The sequence below is a fragment of the Physeter macrocephalus genome, chromosome 10 (genome assembly GCF_002837175.3).
Source record: "Physeter macrocephalus isolate SW-GA chromosome 10, ASM283717v5, whole genome shotgun sequence".
Taxonomy (NCBI): domain Eukaryota; kingdom Metazoa; phylum Chordata; class Mammalia; order Artiodactyla; family Physeteridae; genus Physeter; species Physeter macrocephalus.
Genome location: NC_041223.1, coordinates 30,352,873 through 30,375,648, shown reverse-complemented (window position 1 = coordinate 30,375,648; position 22,776 = coordinate 30,352,873). Strand labels below are relative to the sequence as shown.

General features: G+C 35.3%; 1 protein-coding gene and 1 non-coding gene across 18 annotated transcripts in view; one reads left to right on the top strand and one right to left on the bottom strand.

Annotated features, from left to right (window-relative positions):
- Positions 1-22,776, top strand: part of EYA4 (EYA transcriptional coactivator and phosphatase 4) — a 266,652-nt gene that overhangs the window by 51,895 nt on the left and 191,981 nt on the right. The window lies entirely within an intron of this gene.
- On the bottom strand, positions 251-357 carry LOC112064647 (U6 spliceosomal RNA). Its single transcript, XR_002891581.1, has one exon. It is a non-coding gene; the product is annotated as a U6 spliceosomal RNA (small nuclear RNA).

Sequence of the window (22,776 nt, the reverse complement as noted above, 5' to 3'; positions counted from 1 at the left end):
TTTTAAGGAACCTCCATACTGTTCTCCATAGTGGCTGTATCAATTTACATTCCCACCAGCAGTGCAATAGTGTTGCCTTTTCTCCACACCCTCTCCAGCATTTATTGTTTCTAGATTTTTTGATGATGGCCATTCTGACCGGTGTGAGATGATATCTCATTGTAGTTTTGATTTGCATTTCTCTAATGATTAATGATGTTGAGCATTCTTTCTTGTGTTTGTTGGCAATCTGTATACCTTCTTTGGAGAAAAAAATATGGAACGCTTCACGAATTTGTGTGTCATCCTTGCGCAGGGGCCATGCTAATATTCTCTGTATCGTTCCAATTTTAGTATATGTGCTGCCAAAGCTAGCACAAGATATTTGATTTTTATGCAACATTTTTACATCTGTCTTACCAGGAAGGGTTTCTCTAGTCCACAATAGTTCTTGCTGGCACAGAAGGTTGTAAACACACAAGTGTCTGAGTCCAAGCCCAGCATTGAGGTGGCTCTTCCCAGCTTTGTGGGGTAAATACCTTCAGGTTGCATGAAGATCCTCTTCTTCAACCTCTCACTCTGTGGTTTTAGCATCCACTAATGATTATTGCCTGAATTAACTATGATGCTGAGGGCTGCAAAATGGCAATCTCCAAGGTCTATTATTTCTTCTATATGTATTATTTGCTATTTTTCTTTAAAGAAGAGCGTTCTTCTCTGACCTGTCTACCTTTTTTCTCTTATTGTGGGCTCAAGGATTATTTTTAATTAAGTATATTTTTATCCTTTATAAGTTTTTATTTTTTATCCTCATACTGTCCAGAATTTAAGTGGGAGCCCCTCAAACCAATTCCTGTGTCCTTTTGATATGCCCCACTTAAATCTTCGAGTCCGTTTTTAGTCTCTGGAGCAAGAAGATGTCCCAGGCTTGCTTTGTGCTATCACTTCTCTGGCTCTCAAATCAGCCAGTTTTCCCAAGGAATCCTCCTTCTTTAGTTGGGGAATGGCAATTATAAACCAAGATGTGCTCATTGCTTCTGGAGTGTCATTGTGTTTAGGCCCTTTCAGTGGAAACAACCAAAAAGTCTTAATTTTTAAAATCAGAAGTATATACTGATATCCTCAACTATAAGAGTTTATTTGCTCTATAAAAATCAATGTCAGGAACAATAACATACTGAAATGCACTGGTCTTTTGACCTTGGGTAGTTTACTTAACCATACTGTGTCTTTCTTAGTTTCCACATCTACAGGATCAGAATAATAAAAGTACTACCTTAGGAGGTGTTATGAGAAGTAAGTGTGTTGATATATGTTAGAACTGTCCCTGCCTCAGAGTATGCACTTTATAGTCATTTGCTAAAAATATTAGGTTGGACCTTATAGAACTACCACTCTTTGACCATTTTTGACCTCAAAAATGATAATTTCATGTGGTTCAACATAATAAATGTATGAATACCTTCATTCACTGAGTGCCTATTAGGGGCTGGGCATCAGGCTCTGCAGTAGACACTTAAAGGTAAGTACAAGAGTCCCTGCCCTGAAGGAGATGACAGAGAAGTGATGGAGCTATAAATTAGGTTTCTCAGTAGTGCTTTTTATGTAGTGGGAGAGTGAAGCAGGACTCTTCTTAGGTAATCATGTGTCAATTGGGGGCAGGAGATAAAGTCTGGAAATGTAGAGAACAAGAAGGGTGGAGTTGTAGTTTGGAGACCCCAGACTTAAGATGGGAACTCCTATGGGATGCCCCAGGGAGTGAATTAGAAAAACAAACCACATGGGTGCAGTAATGTGTGTGCAATTATGCAAGTAAAAAATTCTCATAATCATGAACCTATTTCCATAATATGAGAAAAATGAACATATATATTAGAATCCTACTTATTCCTTTGTTAACTCTTTTTAGAAAATTTTCTTTCCACCTTTCAATGCAAACCGAAGGCCATAGTGATATTTTTATCATTGAAATGGTGCCATTAAATACTTAACATCAAGCTAACAAGTGGCTACCCTTCACAATAGTGATACAAATAGAAGTTAATGTGATGAGTATTAATAGTCTATTCTCTCATTCTCTCATCATCTCTTATTAAATGTTAATGTAATGAACTCAGCCAAAAAAGAATGAAATATTGCTATTTGCAGCAACATGGATGGACCTAGAGAATATTATACTTAGTGAAGTACGTCAAACAAAGACAAATGTTATATGATATCACTTATATGTAGTGTCATAAAAAAATACAAACAAGAATACAAATGAATCTGTATACAAAACAGAAACAGACTCACAGACATAGAAAACAAACTTACGGTTACCAAAGGGGAAAGGGGGGTGTAGATTAGGAGTATGAGATTAACAGATACAAACTACTATACATAAAATAGATAAGCAACAAGGATTTACTGTATAGCACAGAGAATTATATTCAATATCTTGTAATAAATAACCTATAATGGAGAATAATCTGAAAAAATATAACTGAATCACTTTGCTGTACACCTAAAACTGACACAATATTAGGTCAATTCAGTATTGAATACTATACTTCAATTTAAAAATGTTAATGTAATAAGAATTACGCAGAATTTAGCACAAATATGTGACTGAAAATAGCTGATCCTTCTTCAGGAACGAGTGACTTTTATTGGCCAATATTTAGTTAATCTCAGTGTTAATCACACATATTTGTACAAAATATGTTGTAACTCGGTGTCTTTCAGGAGTGATGCATTCTTATACTGGTTGCCATCATTTTCAGATGAGCTTTAATTGATGGAAGTGTCAGAGTGGAGGAGTATTATGAGTACCTTCTCACAAAATCGCCTTTTAAAACTTCTACTGATCACAGTGGTTAGATCGTTAACCACTCTGTTCCGCTTGCCTTCTGTATTCTGTATGTCCAGTTAATTTTCTAGTGCTTAAAAAATTAAAAGCAAAGTTTTTGTAAAATCCTAAGAAACTTCATCTTGCTAAACTTAGTTGAGTCTTGACTTTTCATAGCACATGTTTCGTATTTTGTACACTTTTGACTGTGATGAGACTGGCATATCTGTGTGAGTCATGCCCATGAATAGGACACGTGGTTTGTGTTCATGCCCTGTAAGAGGGTTCTGGAACATGCATAATTATTACAATCATAAGAGTCTATTAAACCATCTTCATAAGAAACTTTAAATATGTGATCTATTCATTAAAATAACCCTTTAAGGAGAAATTCCTTAAGGAAAACATGACGAATGAATGTGTTTATCTTTTAAATATTATACTATTGTATTAATAACACATGATGAAAATCCTAACCACCTTTGTCTTTGGCTGGTAAGTTTTTTCCTTTGTGTATGTTCTGAATTTCCAGGTTTTCCCTTGGTGCAACAGTATGACTTTTATGACTATCAAGATTTTAGTGGGTTCCTGGATTCCTTTCGAGGTTATTTTTTTTTTAATCTGTGAAAAAAGCAATATGCTAATACAAAGTAAATGACAATAGCTGTACATATGATAATAATAGCTATCTTACTGCATAACAGGCACTGTGCTAAGTATTCTATGTGCATTATTTTATTTAATCTTCATACAACCATATGAAGTAGATGCTATTTTATCTCGGTTTTATATATGAGGAAAACTGGAACTTACAGATATTTAATAATGTAACAGCAAGGACCTACTCTATAGCACAGGGAACTATATTCAGAATCTTGTAATGACTCATAATGGAAAAGAATCTGAAAAAGAATATATATATATATATATGTACACACATACATATATATGTATGTATATATGCGTGTGTGTGTGTATAACTGAATCACTTTGCTGTACATCTGAAACTAACACATTTTAAATCAACTATACTTACTCAACTAAAACAAAATAATAATGTAAAAGCCAGTAGGTGGTGGAGCTGGGATTTAGATCAGTCTTCAGAATTCACGTTCTTATTCACTATGTTTTACTTGACTTTCTGTGTTGGTTTTCATTGATACATTCATTCATGCAACAGATTTTTGGTCAGTCTGCACTTTGGATGACGGAATGTGCTGGACTTCAGAAGCAGAAAGATGACAGTGACATATCCATATAGAAACTCAGTGCACAGTCTACTGGGTGATAGTCATTGAGCTCTGAGGACCAGGGACTGAGGAAATACAAAAGAGCATGACCAAATCTACCTGGGATGAAGACAGGGGAAGCATCAGGTTAACTTCTCTGAGGAGTGATGTTTAGGCTCAACTGGCATAGAAGGGGAGGAGGGTGTTCCAGGAAGGGAGGACAGCATGTGCAAGATGGTGGTTTTGCAGATAACTCAGAGGCCAGCTTTTGAAAGGCCTTGAATGCCTGGTGAAAGAGGTTGAACTTTTGTTGTGTGAACTATGGGGAACCATTATAAGAGTTTAAGCAGTAATAGAATTAGACTTGCTTTTTTACAAAGATTCCTCTAGCAGCCAAGTAGAAGTTTGGTTGCAGTCAGGGAGTGTACAGTTAGGGAGGCCAGACTGAAAGCTGTCAGGACTCCATGGCCTGAGTCCTTTTGGGAATAGGGCAGAGATAAAAATACCTGAGTGCTCGGAGATTTCAATTAGTACTAGAGTTGTAGTGTTTTGAGATGATTTTTAGAGTCTAGACTATGTATTCCCATGAACCAAAGTCAATAACATTTTTTACAGCTTATTCATTAAATAATTATTTCACAACTGAATGAATTTGCAATTTATTCAACCAGAAACCCTGACATTCTATAAACAAATTCTTCGTAACAAATGGTCAGTTATGCTTGGTTTAATTTTTTAGCTTAGTGGTTATGTTCTGCAATGAAGCTGAAACTTTTACAAAAATGTATACACACTACACATAAATGTACAGTTACACATCACCTTACTATTTATAGTAAAACCCAAGTAGCTATAGATTATGAAAACTAAAATCTTAAATATTTATGAACAGATGAGAGCATTATCACCATATGATGATAATAAATTTATATTATTAAATGAAAAGCTTTTTGAAAATTTGTAGAATTAAAAGTTTTCCATAATCAGGAAATATTACATCAGCTACACTAGTCACAGATAAAAGAGTTATATTACTACTTTAGTGTAGGGGTCTGTAGACTTTTTCTGCCAGTTAGTAAATATTTCAGGTTTTGTGGGCCGTACGGTCTATGCTGTAACTACTTCACTCTGCCTTTGTTGGGCAGAAGCAGTGTCAGCCAGTATGTAAATAAATGAATGAGTCTATGTTTCACTAAAACTTTATTTTACAAAAAACAAATGGCAGGACAGATTTGGCCCACAAGCCCTTGTTTGCTGACTCCTGCTCTATAGTTTTGCTGTTTGTTTGCTTGTTTATGATTCTTAATTTTACTATAAGATGTAGGCTTGTGCTGAACAATATTTGTGTGTGTGTTTGGTCCTAGTAAATGCTTAGCGTAAGCATATTGGTTTTCGGTGATTTCTCAGTGATTTTTTTTTTTTTTTTCCTTAGCAGCATAGATTAGTTTTGTATTTGGTAGAACAAGGTGTATTAATTTTTTTGTGCTGGTTTTTATGTTCTCTTTTGTTTGAAACTGGTAAAGCAGTTCTTCATGGTGATTTGATTATGGTTTGTTCATTTTAATTATTTCAGATATTTACTTAAACAGAGAGACAGTCCCATCAAAAGTCCAATTGGAGGCAGGTGTGAAAGCCAGGCCAGTATTTTCCAGACCCTGTTATAAAACTGGAGAGGCCAGTGTTTATAAGCTCCCTTTGCACTGCCTCCACGATGGTGACTATGACTGGTCTCTGTTCTCCCTGTCGTCTCTGCCTCTCCTCATTCCTGGGGTCAGCTGTAGAGATTTTGAATATTTTACTAGCATACAGTACAATTTTCTCCTAGAAACACCTAAATTATTTCATTCCTTATAATTGGATGTAACAAAGGATACCTCACTTTATCCCATCTTTTAAGATTTGGTTTAGGAGAAATCTTCTTTTCCTCCTATATAAAATATGAATATTACAATACAACCAATTCTTTTAGTTCAGGCTAAATATCATTCCCTTCATATTGTCTTTCCTATCCCCCCAGCTTGAAGTGATATCTCTTGCATCACAGTTCTGGTAGCACCTTGTCTGTATCACTCATGTGAAATTATGTGGCACTACAGTGAATATGAGAATGTTAGCTCCTAGTTGGAGGTAGTGGTGGAGTGGGTACAGGGCTCAGGTAGGGGAAGGCTTAGCTTCTCCATGGAGTCTCACATAGAAGGTTCAAATAAGTTTGTTGGCTGAATGAATGAATAAATGGATCTTCCTTCCTTCCTTCCTTCTTTCCTTCCTTCCTTCCTTCCTTCCTTCCTTCCTTCCTTTCTTTCTTTCTTTCAGAATAAATGGATATATTCTCCTTGAAAGAACAAGAGTGGTATTTGATACTGTTGGTAGCAGGGATTACCCTTCTACACCGTAACACATAAACTTTCTAGTGGACTTTGGTGGCCATTGTTCAGTTCAAACTTGATTAACTATCAGTCCTATGCTATGTCTCATTTTTAGATTCTGGGGATACACATAATTAATTAATTAGTTAATTATTTGGTCATTTAATTAGTTATCTAATGGGTAAGACAAATATGTTATTTTAATAACACGTGGGACATGCATCTCTGGGAACATGTGCAGTGGTCTATGGTAGTCCAAGGGAAGGCACCCCACTCAAGAATCTCCTTCAGGAAGGTGGACATTCCTTCCTTCTCCTATATCCCCAGATAGATCCTGAAATGTGAGTACAAGAAAGCTAGGGAAATAGCAGAAGAAGAAAGCAAGAACATTTAGGAGAAGAACTAGCTATAGCAAAGGTAGAAGTGGGTGAGAAATTGTGGCTTGCACTGGGAACCGCAAGCAATTCTGTTGTTGAAGGTCTAAGAGATAGGTCTGGGGAAATAGGGCGGCCCAGATTATGGAAAGTTAGGTGCATCATGGTAAGAAATCATGAATTTATCTTGAGAGGCAGAATAGCATAGTGATCAAGTGTGCATTGTAGAGAGTGAGTTTTGATCCTGCCTCTGCATTTTACTGCAAGTTCAGGCACCTTCTCCATTTTTCTCATCTGTAAAGTGTGGAGATACAAATGATCTATCTTCTAGGGCTTGTTCATTAATTCAGGAGTGAATTTTTGAATACTTACTGTGTTCCAGGACATTCTAGGCACTGGGAATATAGCACTGAAAAAATAAACAAAAATCCCTATCCCAGGGAGCTTACCTTCTGGGTAGAGTGGAGTGCGAAGAAAGACAATGAGCAACATAAGGAAAATGTGTAGTGTGTTAAATGGCGGAAGGAGGATAGGGCCAGGTTAGAAGTGGGGAATGGAGGAGGTTGCAATTTTAAACAAAGTTGTCAGGGAAGACCTCTTTGAGAAGATGACTGTTGAGTGAAGACCTGAAGGAGGTAGGGGTCCTATCAGTGAGGGTGACTTGGGAAAGAGCATTCCTGGCAGAGGGAACAGCAAATGCAAGATCCCAAGATGGAAAGTGCTTGGCGTGTTTGAGGAACGTAAGGATTCCCTGTGACAGGAGCTGGGCAGGTGAGCAGTAGATCGTCAGAGTGGTAATGGGGCCCAGATTTTGTAGGTCTTTGTTGGTCATTGTTATGGCTTGGAGTGAGATGAAGCATTGGAGAATTAGGGACAAACAATAACATGATCTGACTGTTTTAATAAGAATACTTTGACTTCTATTTTGAGAAGAGACTAGGTAGGGCAAAGTCGGAAGACCAGCTAAGAGGCCAGTGTGATAGGAGAGGAGTGGTGAGAAGTGATCTTTGTAAAGATTGAACAACTTGTTAATCACTTCAAATGGTGCCTGGCACATGGTAAGCACACAGTAAATGTTAGCTATTAGTTGATTGTTAAAACCTCTAATGACATTCAGCAAAGAAGGTTCAATGCATATTCTTCTACTTTGCATTGCTGAGCACGGTGCCCTCCATGAGTTGATGAGCAGATTCAACATGCCTTTTTGGAAGTTGAGTGAGAAAACATAAATTCAGTTACAGCTGAGTCATGACAGCCTTACCTGCCAATTGCTGCCATAGGAGTTAAGCATAGGGACTGAGCCAACCAAGAAGATAACTGCTACCATTTAGCGAGCACTCATGGTGAGCCAGCGTCTTGCAGGCTCCTTAACCTCTTTTCCCTGTAATCTTCTCAGTAACTTAATGTGGTAGCTATTGTTATACCAGTATCTATGCTGTACATGAAGCCGCTGAGGAAGTTGAGTGTCCTATTCAAGACCATAGAATTGGGAAATGACAGACTTGTGTTTGGAAAGTAGGTCTGTCTTTGTCAACTAGGTTAGATTGCCTCATATCTATTCAAAATTTCAAGTACGTTATACAAAAGAATAAAATATGTAAGTAAATAAACATATGGAGGATATATCTATATTTCTGCCATTATTCATAATTCTTAAGTAACAGGATTATAAATGTGCTTAATGTTATTGTCTGCCTGTGAGTGTGTGGTATGTGTATTTATTCTCCTAGAAGGTATGTCTGATATAATCACAGTAAACATTGGGCCAAATAACCATTTTCCCTAGCAGTTTTAATGGTGTTGTAAAATTCTATGATGCTTCTAGGTCCTTTTCTCTGCCAGATAGACAATGCTTTCATACTGCATGATTATTATCATGAACTACAAAAGCAAGAAAACTAGGGCAAAGAGGGGCTAAACGCCTTGGTAAAGATACTTGTCTAGGTAAGTGGCAGAGTTGAGATTAGAACTGAACAGATTGGCTCCAGAGCCCATATTCTTATGGAATAAAAGCACCAAAAGGCAGAGTCACAGGCATACAGTGTTAAAGGGACTTTATAGAATGCGCTCCTCACTTTGCATGTAAAGAAAGTGGGGTTCTGATAGTGGAACGATATACCATAGCCGGTAATGGGTAGAGCCAGTACCATGCAGCAGTCCATGCTCTCACTTCTATTACCCGGCATGGCTTTAATTTGGTCAGCTGTTTTTCCAGGTGAAAAGTGTATTCTCCAAGGGGAAAAACAAATACTTCTTTTATTCTCTCAATGTTTCTGAGACATTTAGTTTTACTGTGGAGATTTATTAAAAATGGAATCTTTAATTTGAAAACCAGACTTGTATCTCAGTTATGTTGTATGTTTAATAATATTGAAAAATTAGCATAATCAGAGTCTCTCTTGTTTGTTGCCTGTTAGTTTATAATATTTAACATTAAAAAACTTATACTATAGCCATGTTTACATAGTTATTTCTATAAATCAAATATAAGGGATAAAATATGTCTTATTTATAACCCACATAAATTTAAATCATAAAAGAACTCAACTGGACAGAGATCCTCAGTAGGAACTTGAAAAAAAAGTATGACATGCATTTAATCCACATTTTCTAATCACTGCAACCAAGCAGGGAATGATTTATGTACAAGAAAAACATTTTTTATTATTTTTGTAGTGGGGCATTTATTGCACACACAGTAAGTGTTATAACCAAAACAAATATACAGTTGGGACATTGTGTTTAAATTATCTTCTGTCATGTACTATATAAACCAACAATAGTTTGAAACATATTTAAACTACCATCTGGGACAAAGCAAAAGCTGTTCCAGGATCCAGCACATGATGAATGTGAGCTGAGTTTCATTAGAAGCCTCCTAGCACGTCCTTGCATACTGAATCATTTCTTCCATGGTTCGAAAGAATTCCAACATCCGTCCTAGCTCCCAGAGGTTTTGAGTGTTTTTAATAGATCATGACATTTTTTTCTGGCCTCATAAGGAACTAAATCAATGCAGTTAAATGTTCCTGCATTTAAGTTTCCTTTTATTCCAGAGAGTTGAAGCTCAGGCTTGTGTCTTTTGAAAGCTTCAACAGAATGTCCCATCTGATGAGAAAAGTTACCAGTGGGATTTGGCAGTTTGAAAGGAGCAGTCTTCCTTTTAGAGTAGACTCACCTGAATTGAGAATCTGTTGTCATAATAACAGGTAGGTATTTAATCAAGTACCCATTAAGGGCTATGGGCTGGAGGCATTTCAGACCTTAACATTAACCTTGCATTCTAATCCAGCTCGGACTGCCTCTGAAACCTGTCTGAGTGTTTTCTTTCTAGGACACTGTGTTTGTTGCATTTTCCCTGTATAATGACAACCATGCAAATAGTGATCTTGCTACTGAGCTCTTACTATGTATCAAGCATGGTTCTAAGCCCTTTACACAAATAATCTCATTTATTCATAACCGCAATCTTAGAGGTAGATACATTTATAATCACCATTATTTTATCTATGAGGACACTGAGAACCTGTAAAACTGTGTAACTTGCCCAAGGTGACATGGGTAGAAAGTGCTAGCCTTCTAATTCAGCCTTCACAGCAGTACAGGCGTCAGCTGCATTTTTACTGGTGATATAACTGGGATCAGAGAAGTTAAGCAACTCTCCCAAATCATACACTGTATCTAATAAATGGAAAAAGCGGGAGTTGAATCCAGGACTCCTGATTCCATATGAAATAATTTTAGACTAAAACAAGTTGTCTCATTTTCAATAATTTTATATTTTTGTGCATTTATTTAAATAAGATTAATGTATAAATTTAAAAAAATTTTGTTCAGAGAGGTTTTTAGAATTTTTTTATCTAAATTGAATCAGAAAAGATTACAAGATGATAATTGTAGATATGATTTTCTGTAGCTACTAAATTTTCTAGGTGTACTGGAATATTATTTTCACCCTTTAAAACAAAATATAGCAAAAAATAACATGCACAGAAAAGCATTTTTAGTATTATGTTTGATAAGACTATAGTATAGCTTTGTTATGATTCCCAGTATAATTCAGGTTCTTTAGTAGTTATGCTAAGATATATATTTTTTGTTTTTATTAAAACAATACAATATTCTTTTATGGGCAATGAGAAAAAAAATCACCAAACTCTGGAAATCAAAGAGATTTAAATTGAGATAGATAGATTGATTGGTTAATTTTATGAGGTATAGTTGTTTTACAATGTTGTGTTAGTTTGTACTGTACAGCGAAGTGGAGTTACCTGTGCTATACAGCAGGTTCTTGTTATCTATTTTATACATATTAGTGTATATATGTCAATCCCAATCTCCCAATTCCCCCCTTTCTCCCCTTGGTGTTCATATGTTTGTTCTCTACTTCTGTCTCTCTTTCTGCCTTGCAAACCAGTTCATCTGTACCATTTTTCTAGATTCCACATATATGCGTTAATATACAATATCTGTTTTTCTCTTTCTGACTTAATTCACTCAGTATTAAACTAAGATTTAATGGAGATACTACACTTGTTTTCAGGAACAAATTTCAATATATTCAAGTTTAAGTGGAATCTGATAATGGTTGCATGATTATCCAGAAGGGCAGTAATTTTAGACAGAATGAAACCTTGAAATTTAATAAAAAGATTCTTAAATATATGGGGCAGAGATAAATACTCTTGAAAAATTCTAATTTTAACTTATTAGTAATATCTTTATGAATATACGCAGATATGATAGGAAAACGTAGGTTGTTTTTTTGTGTTTTTTTTCCATAAAAATGTTCTGTTTTAAAGCCCTGTAGACATTTTTAAACAAATCTTTGTCCCCTTTTCTGATTAAGGTCATACCACTCCACAGTGCTGGGGAGTAGTTTTCATTAATTTACTGTTACTCTTACCATTCTTCTGTTCTTTCCTCAATAGAAGTCTAATAAAACCATTTACTGTAATAAGATAATGTTCTAACATGCCTATTTGCTTTGAAACTGGATCTCTTTTTCTGGTTTGAAACTTGTCAGTCTTTAAGTTCTCCGGCACAAGGGAGTCAAGTGAGGTTAGTCTGTGGAAAGAAGAAAACAGATCCAACCCCAGGGTAATATATGGATCTTGGGGGTGAGAGCTTCATCTTATTCTTTGGAGTATGAGACAGTATTTTCTATTGATGAAGCAAGTAGCAGGGAGAAGGTTCTGGGGACTGGAAGGGGACTAGGAAAAAAGGTACCTGGAAAAGCCTCTGTAATTCGCTGCTAATTAGCAAGGTCTTAAATACAGTCTTCCTTCAGTGTGAGGTTATATGGTGATGGCGTGAGGGAGCATTGTATTCATACCAGTAGCCTCAGTGGTCACACAGCCTGGAAAGTGAAGCAGTACAGTCTACTTATTTGGCAATTTACAGTGGAGAGCCTGTGTGAAAACACTGTGCTGTGTTTTGATAATTCCTGCTTTATAGGATCTTCAATAATGTCTACTTGCAGAAGGGGAAAAGCTTTTTTCTTAGCAGAACACTTGTTGGTGAACAGGGATCTTAGTGCCTTGTTATTTCTCAGCTATATATAGGTCTTCTTCTGACTTGAAAACAATTTAACTTCACTATATATATATATATATATATATATATATATATATATATATATATATATAGTTCTGATTCTGAATAATTCTTTATTTATTGCCTATTAATATGTTATTGCAACATGTATCTCCTGTTCCTTCCCTGTCATCCATTAGTTGTTTATCATATAATTTTAGTATGGTATGCTAGGATATGACTTTGATTAATTTGAATTTTAACATTTTCAATCCAACTCTGAGCGAACCACTGTCATTGTAAAGCAAAACTGTAGCATATAATTGACATAGGAAATGGTTATCAAGCAGTTGGTGATAGTTTTCTGAGGACTTATGTACTTGGATATGGCATTAAGATTTCATTAATGATATTTCCATTGGTTTCAAGACTTTAGTGACTCTGAACTGTATTTGGAGGTGTCCTGAGGATAAATAAATGTGCAAAAATCTGAAAAGAAATGTGAAGCATCCCAGATTATGACACAATTGTGTGATTTAGGTGTCTCATGTTTACCAGATTCAAAATCCAAAAATAGATTCTTAAATATTAAAGTATTAGGATACTTTAAAAACTATGTGACTAGCATTAATTTTGTAGGAAACGACTATGATTTTTATCTTTTATCTTTTCCTTTATATTCGATTTCTAGAAGGTTTTATATATATATATATATATATATTATTATTTTAAAATTTCTATTTCTTAGAATCTTTCCTTTGATGATTCTTCCATAAGAGCTCTTCCCTTTACCTGTATTTGAAGTTAGTTACCCTATTTAGTTGTCTTTTGAGTATCTCAAACCTAAAACTAAGTTTCACTGTTTTCTTCTTGCTCATTCCCCATATACAGCCCATTACCATCATCAAGACCTGTCCATTTATTGGCCAATATGTGCCTGGTCTGTTCACATCTTTCTAGCTTCTACTGCTTTGCCCCTGCCAGGCTGTGGTAATTTGTCTTCTGGACAATTGCTGCTGCTTCCGGCAGGTATCCCTTCCTTATTCTCTCTTCTGTGTCCTGTCTTTTCTTTATACAATGGAAGGAGTAAATTTTTAAAAATTTAAAATTAGATCATACCCCCTTCACTCCCAAAATCCTTCAGTAGCTTCCCACTGCACTCAGCTAAAAAGCCAAATTCCTTACCTACAAGCCCTGTATGATCTGCTGCCCCTAGAATGTAAACTCCATTCATTCTCATTCAGGAATGCTTATAAAACTTGTGTACAACATAGGCTCTGTGCTGTGCTGGGTAGTGGAGACACAGTTAGCAATCAATTAATGAATAAATAAATAAGAATGAGAGAAGAAAAAGGAAAAGAAAAAGAACACACGTGGACCCTGTATGCATGGAACTTAGAGTCTAGGGGTAGGGCAAATATTAATCAAATAATCGCAAGCAAAAAACTGTAAAAGTACAACTGACCAATACTATGGAGAATAGGTTCATGGTTTTATGAAAACAAGTAACACTGAAGCTGTACTGAGAGAGTTGTGATTGAGGTCATGTGTAGGAATTAATTATGTTGAGTGGAGGATGGGTGATTGTGTGAAGGCGGAAGGGTGAGGAGGTGTAGGGGAGAGTTTTCCAGAAGAAAGAAGTAGTATGTCAAAAGCCTGCGGTGGCACAGGCAGATCATGGCTGGTGGGCATAATAAGTGACCACTCCATATAACGTTGTGGATCTCATTTATGGATTTTCTAATGGATTAAATATAATGGGGGAAAAGGGAGGAATTAATAGGTTCTTGGTTAAGTGCTTGAGTGGATGTTGGCAAATATAATTAAAACATTTGGAGATGTAGGTTCAAGTCCTGGTGGTACCACTTAACTTGCTGTGGATGTGTGTGTGTGTGTCAGAGAGAGAGAGAGAGAGAGAGCGCAACCTATGTTAGGCAAATCACTTAATACTCTGAATCACAGATTCCTCTTCTTATTTGTAATAAAAATACTTAACTCATTGTGGTGAAAGTCAAATGAAATAGTGAAAGTACATTACAAACTATAAATTGGTATATACATAGATTATTGTTGTTACTATTTCTCAAATATTTCCCTGTATTCCTCAAATATTAGTTTCCAGCCATTCTCCAGCTAGACTGCCATTTAGATATTCTTCCTCACTAAACTGGAAGAATTTGCTCTAACCTTTACCTTCACCCAAAGCAGATTGTTTCCCTATAAATCACCCTCTGTAATAGCTTCTTTGCTTCCATACACTTTTCCTGCCTCTATTAAATTTATATTCCTTTTTGTTTCTTTTGTATCCTCCTCATTTTTTTCTTTTACTCTTCTTTCCATCTTGGTCTATATTTCACTTTCAGGATATGACTTTCTTCCATTCTCCTATAGCATTGAGTCAGACTATGCCCACTTATGTTTACTTCATATTCCCTTATGGGAAAGAGGAGTTTAGGATTAAGTATAGAAATATTCAGTTTTTAAGATCATTCATATTCTTTATATTTATTTTCATTTTCTTTTATTGACTAGGTTTTCTTGCTGTAAAATCTCTTTCAAAACTCATGGCTATAACGTTTTATTACTTTTTAAAGATAAAAATTACATATTAGATTTATAGTATGTATAAATATATACATATGTCTAATATGTATAAGTATGTATAAATATGTATGTATGAGTATACACGGGTGTGGGAGAGTTCTATTTGCTACATTTTGGTTTAGGGAGAAAGAGACGCTCTCTTTTATGATCGGAAGACATTGTCACTCTCCCTCGGGAGAAAGGAAGTTTGCCCCAAGCCAAACATATCTCCTTCCTGGGGAATGAGGAATGGCCCTCTGCCTGTGTCTGCTCTCCAGATTACCTGGAAAAAAAATCTCAGATAGATGGAGATTGTGGATCTACGCATATTATGTGCTTCTTACTCTGATTCATATTTAATATTTATCGTCTTTATTTTGGAAAAAATCTTTTAGATCGAAGAATTCTCCCTTTTGAATTTTGTCTCCCTACCCCAGTTGGTCTACAATCTTTTTTCTAGGAGATAATAGATTTAGATGCTGATCAGGATAATTTAATGAAACATGAAATCTGTGTGAGGTTAATTGTTGCTATTTCAATAAAAAAATCAAACCAGATTTACTTATTTATTGCCAAAATATGTTAAGCACGATCAACTATTCAGATAAATTTGAATCTATATGTTATACAATTTATTTTTATTTTACTTTTATAAACTTTCTTTTCCATTCTTTGATACACAAATATCTGCAATAATTATCTGGCTTCTTTTCCTTCTATAACTGTTAGACTAGGACTTTTCTGTTACCTTCATTGATTGTACTCTATATTTAAGCTGCTACAAAGGAATCCTGTTCGAGAATGTATATGAATTATTTCTCTCTTTCCATGAGGCTCTTTCTGATGTCTTATTTTTCTGAGGCAGGCTGTGTGTTTTGAAAAGTTAGAAGGCTAACTTTTCAAAATACCATTTATGGAATTGAAAATGGCTAAATCCTGGTATGAAGCTTCATTTTTAAAAACTATTTCTATACTTAAAAAAATTATTTTAAGTTGTAGAAAGTTTATAAGTTCTACATTAGTATCTGAGTAAATTCTATGGACAGAGGCATATGTGGTTATGAGAGCCATAAAAATGTAAATATGGCCAAATCATTCATCTGATACAGATTACTTATGACTTCTGAGTTGTACTTCAAAAATTGAAAAATACATTGAGCATTACTGATTCAATGTTATGCTAGAAGAAATATATAGATGAGAACACTAAATAGCACAGTAGGTGCTTATGTTTGACTGCATATTTTTATATAGAAACTTGTATATTATACACAAAACTTGTTAACTTTTGCAAAACTTATCTCACCATTTTCAGTTTTACCCGTTAACTTGCATTTACTTGATTTAGAAAGACCATTTAACTATGTACTTAAGTGAAACCTACTGAGAAATTTTAGTTTGCAGAAAAATAATCTATCAGAAACATTTCATAGTCAAGTAATTTTGATTTTAGATTAGCCATGCATACCTTCTTTCCTGTCATGTGAATGATGAAAAGTTAGCTATTCTTGATCTGAAACGTGAAAATATACAATGTATTTATTTTTATTATTCTACTTTATTGAATGGATTAATTCTCACAAATGGTAATAAAGTACTGTTTTTCTTCCAGGCACACTGATATAACTTGTCTTCTGCATGAAAATATTTCAGCTTCTCAAACCATACTTCTCAAGAACTAACATCTAGTTAACGTAGCAATATTACAATCATATTAATCAAAAGCAAATATTATACATGATTAATTTTATTTTGATTTTACTTTCTTCATCATCCTTAATGGTTATAACCTTTTCAGCCCATAAAGCATTTTATATGGTACTATAAAGTAATCTATAGCTCTCTCCTTTCAGTAGTTGGTGATGGGAACTGCAAATCAATTGAAATTTCTAGCTGAAATTGGAATCCATTATGATCCAATGTCAGGATCACCTTGTTTTCCCTACTTGTCTAGTATGGGTGTGTAATTTTGGGTGGTGGCTGATTTTCTACTACAACTTTAAAAGAATATTCTGTATAATATTTTACTTCTCCTAATTCTCCTTGGTGGAAGGACGTATCTAAGCTGAAGGGAAATCCACCTGCATGGACGGGAGCCAGTCTCCTGGAACATGGTTAATGGAGCCCCTGGACAGTAAGGATCTGTGATTACTGAAGCGGCACAGAATTTCAGTTTTCAGGCCACTACACCACTCTTGGCTTGTACAGCTGTGTAGTCAGGGGAGGCTGCAGATATTATTCAGGACAGCAACCACAGAGCCTTTTTTTTATAGAGTATTTTCCCAATGCTCTTGGAAACGCATCGAGTGTTAAAACTAAGTGTTTTCTAGGAAAGTTGGCTATTCTTTTTTTCTCCTTTTATTGGTGATTTCAAACTTAAGGTGAGATATTTCTTTAATCATATGTAAACTGTATTTTTAATTGATAAAATTATGTTAAAATTAATTTGTGGGAAAATCAACTATACCTCAGTAAAAAAAATGATTTGTGGGACATTATTGAGCAGATAGAAAAAAATCTATTTTTATTTGAGATTTGGTTATCAACTGTTCTTTAAATTTTTTTAATTGAAGTGTAGTTAATTTACAATGTTATGTTAATTTCAAGTATACAGCAAAGTGATTCAGTTTTATATATATACATATATATGTACATATATTCTTTTTCAGACTCTTTTCCATTATAGGTTATTACAACATATTGAGTATAGTTCCATGTGCTATACAGTAGGTCCTTGTTTACCTATTTTATCGAATATACATATTAGCATGTATATGTTAATACCAAACTCAATTTATCAACTATTCTTAAATTCAGAAAATTTGCTGAAAATTTTCCCCCAGAGTGGAGATTAATGAAAGTTAAGTGCCACTGATAGAAAAGTGGAAAGATTCTAAATAAATGTTAGGAACAGAAGTGATTCGGGTGACTGGAGCAAATTCATAGGGTCTTTAAATAGAAGTAAAAATTTGAACTTAGTCATGACACAAGCAGGAAGCTTGTAGAATTAAATTTTGGTAAGAAATGTATTCTGTAGTGATGATCAGGAAGGTACATTGATTCTTATTTTAGTTCCTTTTGAAAGCATTTTTCTTTTTTCCACTGCTAAGATTTGTGTTATTAAAAAGCTGGTTTGCATCTTCTGGTAGAAATTCTTATTAAAATAAAGTGGCAGCCACAGTGTGGTAATTTCTAAAAAGGGGGAGATGTAAAATCAACAGGAACAGAGTGTTTTTCGAAGTGTCAGCAGAAAGGTCTGGCCTAATGGGACCAAGCTGTGGGACTACGCAACACACACTCCAGAAAGCACTTCTGCTTTCCCATACAGCATCCGGCAAAGCCTGGTAGGGCCCAAGGATGCCTTTCAGCTGATATCACCATGGAGGTGGGTACGTGATTTGTATTCCTGTTGAACAGACTCTAATTCTCACTTCAGTGAACTGAAAACTCCCTAATTCTCTCAAAAGCCTGGCAGCTTGCTTCACTTTTTTCTCAGCAAATAGTTAATAATAATGAAGATTTACATAGAGATTTCTTTAATATTAGAAGGTGTGTAGATGAACATACAGAAAATAAATAAGCTGCATTTATTTGTTCTGTTAAATTCTTAGGTGTAATCCTTCCACCTCACATGGTTATGGGCCCCAAGGTAAAACTCTTATAGCCTTAAGTGTACAACCGTAACCAATATAGTTCTATAATCAGCTATGTAAATAGGTTTTACCATGGGTATTAGTTAAGGTAACGTATGCTAGAGCAGATTTTTCTGGGTAGTGAAGTTATTTGTTGGTAGATGCTCTATTTTAGGTAATTTGAAAATTCAGAAAATTAATACTCAAGTGCTAATTGAAATATTACTTTAGCCTGCCAATTCCACCACTGTCATGTTGTTGTTTAATTACTTTCCATTGAATTTCTACCCTACCCCTCTTTGGCCCTTCCTTACTTATATATGGCTATTCATTAATACTGTGTTTTGCCTCTCACCCCATCCAACAGATACATAGAGTATTCATCTCAGTGTTTTCCTCAAATCACTGTTTTGATCTTCTGGTGCAGCCTTCCTTTGCCTTGTACCTATTAGTTCAAGGTACTATCAGTGGGAGTGAAGGATCTGACCACTTCCTAACTATCAATAACTGTTGATGATCTTGCTCTCCATGCAACATTCAGGCCCTCTGGTACCTTCCCTGTGTCCGAGTGGCTTAACAGCATTTTCTTCTTTTGGCCTGCATAGAAGCCTAAGCTTGTTTTATTCATTTTGGACTGTTGGGGCCTCATCTAAAGTCCTTGTTCATTTTGGAACAAGAAAGAAAATGATAAAGAGAGACAGAAATGGGGCTAGGAGACAGAGTCTACCCTAGGAGATGTTATCACCATCAAGCAGCTGCTCAAAACTGTACAGCTCTGTTCATTCTCTTGGTATATCAAAAGGTCAGAAGGCTCTGGGACCTTGAGAAATGGAAACACTCAGAGGCAGCTCATTTCAATAGCTAATAGTCCACACCTGTAACTACCAAATAAGTGACTGCAGATCTTCATAATGCTCCAAAGAACCTCAACTTCATGTAACAAATCCAGTCATCAGTTCTGGGCAAGCATTGGGACCAAAGTAATTATGATTTTATTATTAACAATTTGTATAAGTACTAATAATAACAGTGTATTTCTGGTCTCCTTCTTTGGTTTTATGTTGGAATAATCCTAATTTAACAGAATTCTAAGTTTATATTTATTACTGTTATACCACTATTTGGAATAATTTGCTTAGATTAATAAACATAAAAATAATGATAAATAACCCATATTCAATTTCTGGAGTCAAACTGTTCTTAAGTATATGAAATAAAAAAGAATGACATCTTCTTATCATGACACTCCTAGTCCCTCGGTGATATCCACATAAATAGTTTTGTGTGTATCCATCTGAATTTTTATATAACCATTCTCAGTTTCACCTTTAATCATCCATCCATCCATCCATGTATTATTTATCTCTTTTTAAAAAAATATTTATTTATTTATTTATTTGGCTGCACTGGGTCTTAGTTGAAGCATGTGGGATCTTGTTGAGGCATGCGGGATCTTCGATTGCTGCATGCGAACTCTTAGTTGCGGCATGTGGGATCTAGTTCCCTGACCAGGGATCAAACCTGGGTCCCCTTCAGTGGAAGCGTGGAGTCTTAGCCACTGGACCACCAGGGAAGTCCCTTATTTATCTCTTACACAAGTGTGACCACACTATTTATCTTGTAATGACACTTGCTTTTATTCTTGCAGCTTTTAAGATAAAAATATATACTTTTGTGGAAATTAACTTGTATTTGTTTGTTGATCTATAGTTCAGGGTGATGATGTCCTAGTGCTTTGTTTCTTAGCATGTGGTTGTTCAATTGGAATTGCTTTTTTTCTGAAGCATCACACTTTGTGACCAATTTAAGTCTGATTTGTGATAATTGTTGGAACTTTCTGTGGGTGTGACTGGTTATTGTTTGCTGGCTCCACTGAACATAGAACTAACTAAAGGGGAAGATGTGAGCAGAATTATCATAAACTTAGAAACAGAATTTTGTAGCCAAATACTCTTTGGTGACTGTTTAGAATTTGATGTAAAGATTTTTCTGACAGTGAATAAACTGTTAGAGAAAATTGTCATTTGTCTGTGGAGGTAAGCAAAAACTAATGACATCTCTTTGCTTGTCCTAGTTATTTTCACACCTTAGTTCCTGTGGCACCTTTGTGTTCACCTTCATGCCTTCTATCTCTCATCTGATAAAACTTGCACTTGGTTTATTCTTTCTGGATTCTCTTTTTATTCTGCTGTCCATATGCTCCAGTTCAAAAAGTAAACAAATGTTTTCACTATCCAGAGTCTCTTGAACTAATTTAGTTACTTCAGCAGCTTTAACTGCCCTTTTAAACACCCAGGATACCTGAACATGTTCTGTACCACTATCAACACCACTTACGGATGTCATTTGTGCTTATTTTTACCTATTATTGTACTCTCATTTTATCTAAGTGTTTCTAATTTTGGGTTTCCCTGTTGAGTCCTGGACTGCACTTTCTACTTCTTTCACTTCCTTTGGCATCATTCACTTTTTTTTTTTTTTTTAAGGCAGTCAACACTGTATGAATGTGATCATCTGAACAAAAAATACCATTTTTCTGAAGTCTGTAAGAGTCTGTGGAGTTGTGTCCAAGCAGTGAATCTACTTACAGGAGACCACATTTAAAGCATTTTCACTAACCGCACTTGCAGCAGGCAGCTCAAAGGCTATGCCATCTAGTCAGCCGTCCTTCTGAGGGAGTCTAGAGCATAATAAAACCCTATCCACGCTTCCCTCTTCAACCTCCCTTACCGGATTTTAGACCCCAGGAAGCCTCTCTTCACAGCTCTTGGGTGGGGTTTTTTTATTCTCAGGGATTTGCTTAAATCTTTGAGGATATCCACATGGTGATATCTTTCAAATGGTGGAGAATTTCAGGTCTAGAGACAACTGGGGAATTGTGTTTCTGTTCTTAGAGTTAGCAGTCAGAATTTAGATATCAATTGCCATGAAGCTAGATGAATAAAAATCTCCCTTTAAGATTGTGTCTGTTATTTATTATTATTCTTTTTACTCTGTGACTCAGTTTTTACTTTGTATGTTTTGAGATTATGTTGTGTGTGCATACAAGTTTGTAATTATTATATCTTCTTGCTGGACTTTCCCTTCTGTTAGTGGACAATGTATCTTTTTACTCCTATTGTTTTGTGTTTTTTTTTACTTTAAATTATTTTTTCATAACATTACTATATTAGCTTTGTTTTTGGTTAGTATTTGTTCAGTGTTCCTCTTTCCATCCCCATGCTCTCATTTTTAAAACAGTTGTTTTGCATGGTTTTGTTTTAGGGGTGTCTCTTCCAAGCAGAACAAGCTTGATTTCTTTATTTTTATATAGCTCTGATAATTCCTGTCTTTGAATTAGGAAGTTTATTGTTAACATTTCTTGTGTTTGCAGGCATATTTATATTTATTTTTATTATCTTCTTTTGAGTTTTCAATTACCATTATTTTGTTTTGCTCTTTTTTTCCCCCTTCCTGTGCTCTACTGGATTGCTAAAGCTTTCTGTATTTTGTTTTACTTTTACTCTGCTTATTTGAAAGTTATATTGTAGTTCTACTTCTTTAGGAATCACTTTACTTTTTAAATATACATAAATTATTATGCATTTTAAAGTCTGGAGTTAATCTGTATTTATATCCTCTTTCTGAATATACCTTGCCATGTTATAAGTGCTCAGTGGATAATTCTCATTGTTAATATTGACTAAAGTTTCAGTTCTACTTTTTTTTGTAATGGAATATAATTATTATTTTACAGTAAATAGTTGATTAAATTTACAATATATTTTTCTCTTTTCTTCTGTTGCATCCTTATGGATTTATTTTTCTGCGTACTAAAGTATATCTTTAAATAATTTACTCAGAGTTGGTCTAAGGGTGGCTTTTCAAAAATTTCATTTTTTTTTTTTTTTTTTTTGTGGTACGCGGGCCTCTCACTGTTGTGGCCTCTCCCGTTGCGGAGCACAGGCTCCGGATGCGCAGGATCAGCGGCCATGGCTCATGGGCCCAGCCGCTCTGCAGCATGTGGGATCTTCCCGGACCGGGGCACGAACCCGTGTCCCTTGCATCAGCAGGCGGATTCTCAACCACTGCGCCACCAGGGAAGCCCCAAAATTTCATTTTTGAATAATAATTTAGCTGGGTATAAAATTCTAAATTAACATTTATTTTCTCCTTAGCACTTTAAAGATGTTATCTTATTGTCTTCTACCTGGAGCACAGTAAAAAATAAAATATTTTTTGAATAAATGAAGGACCTCTGTTGCTGAT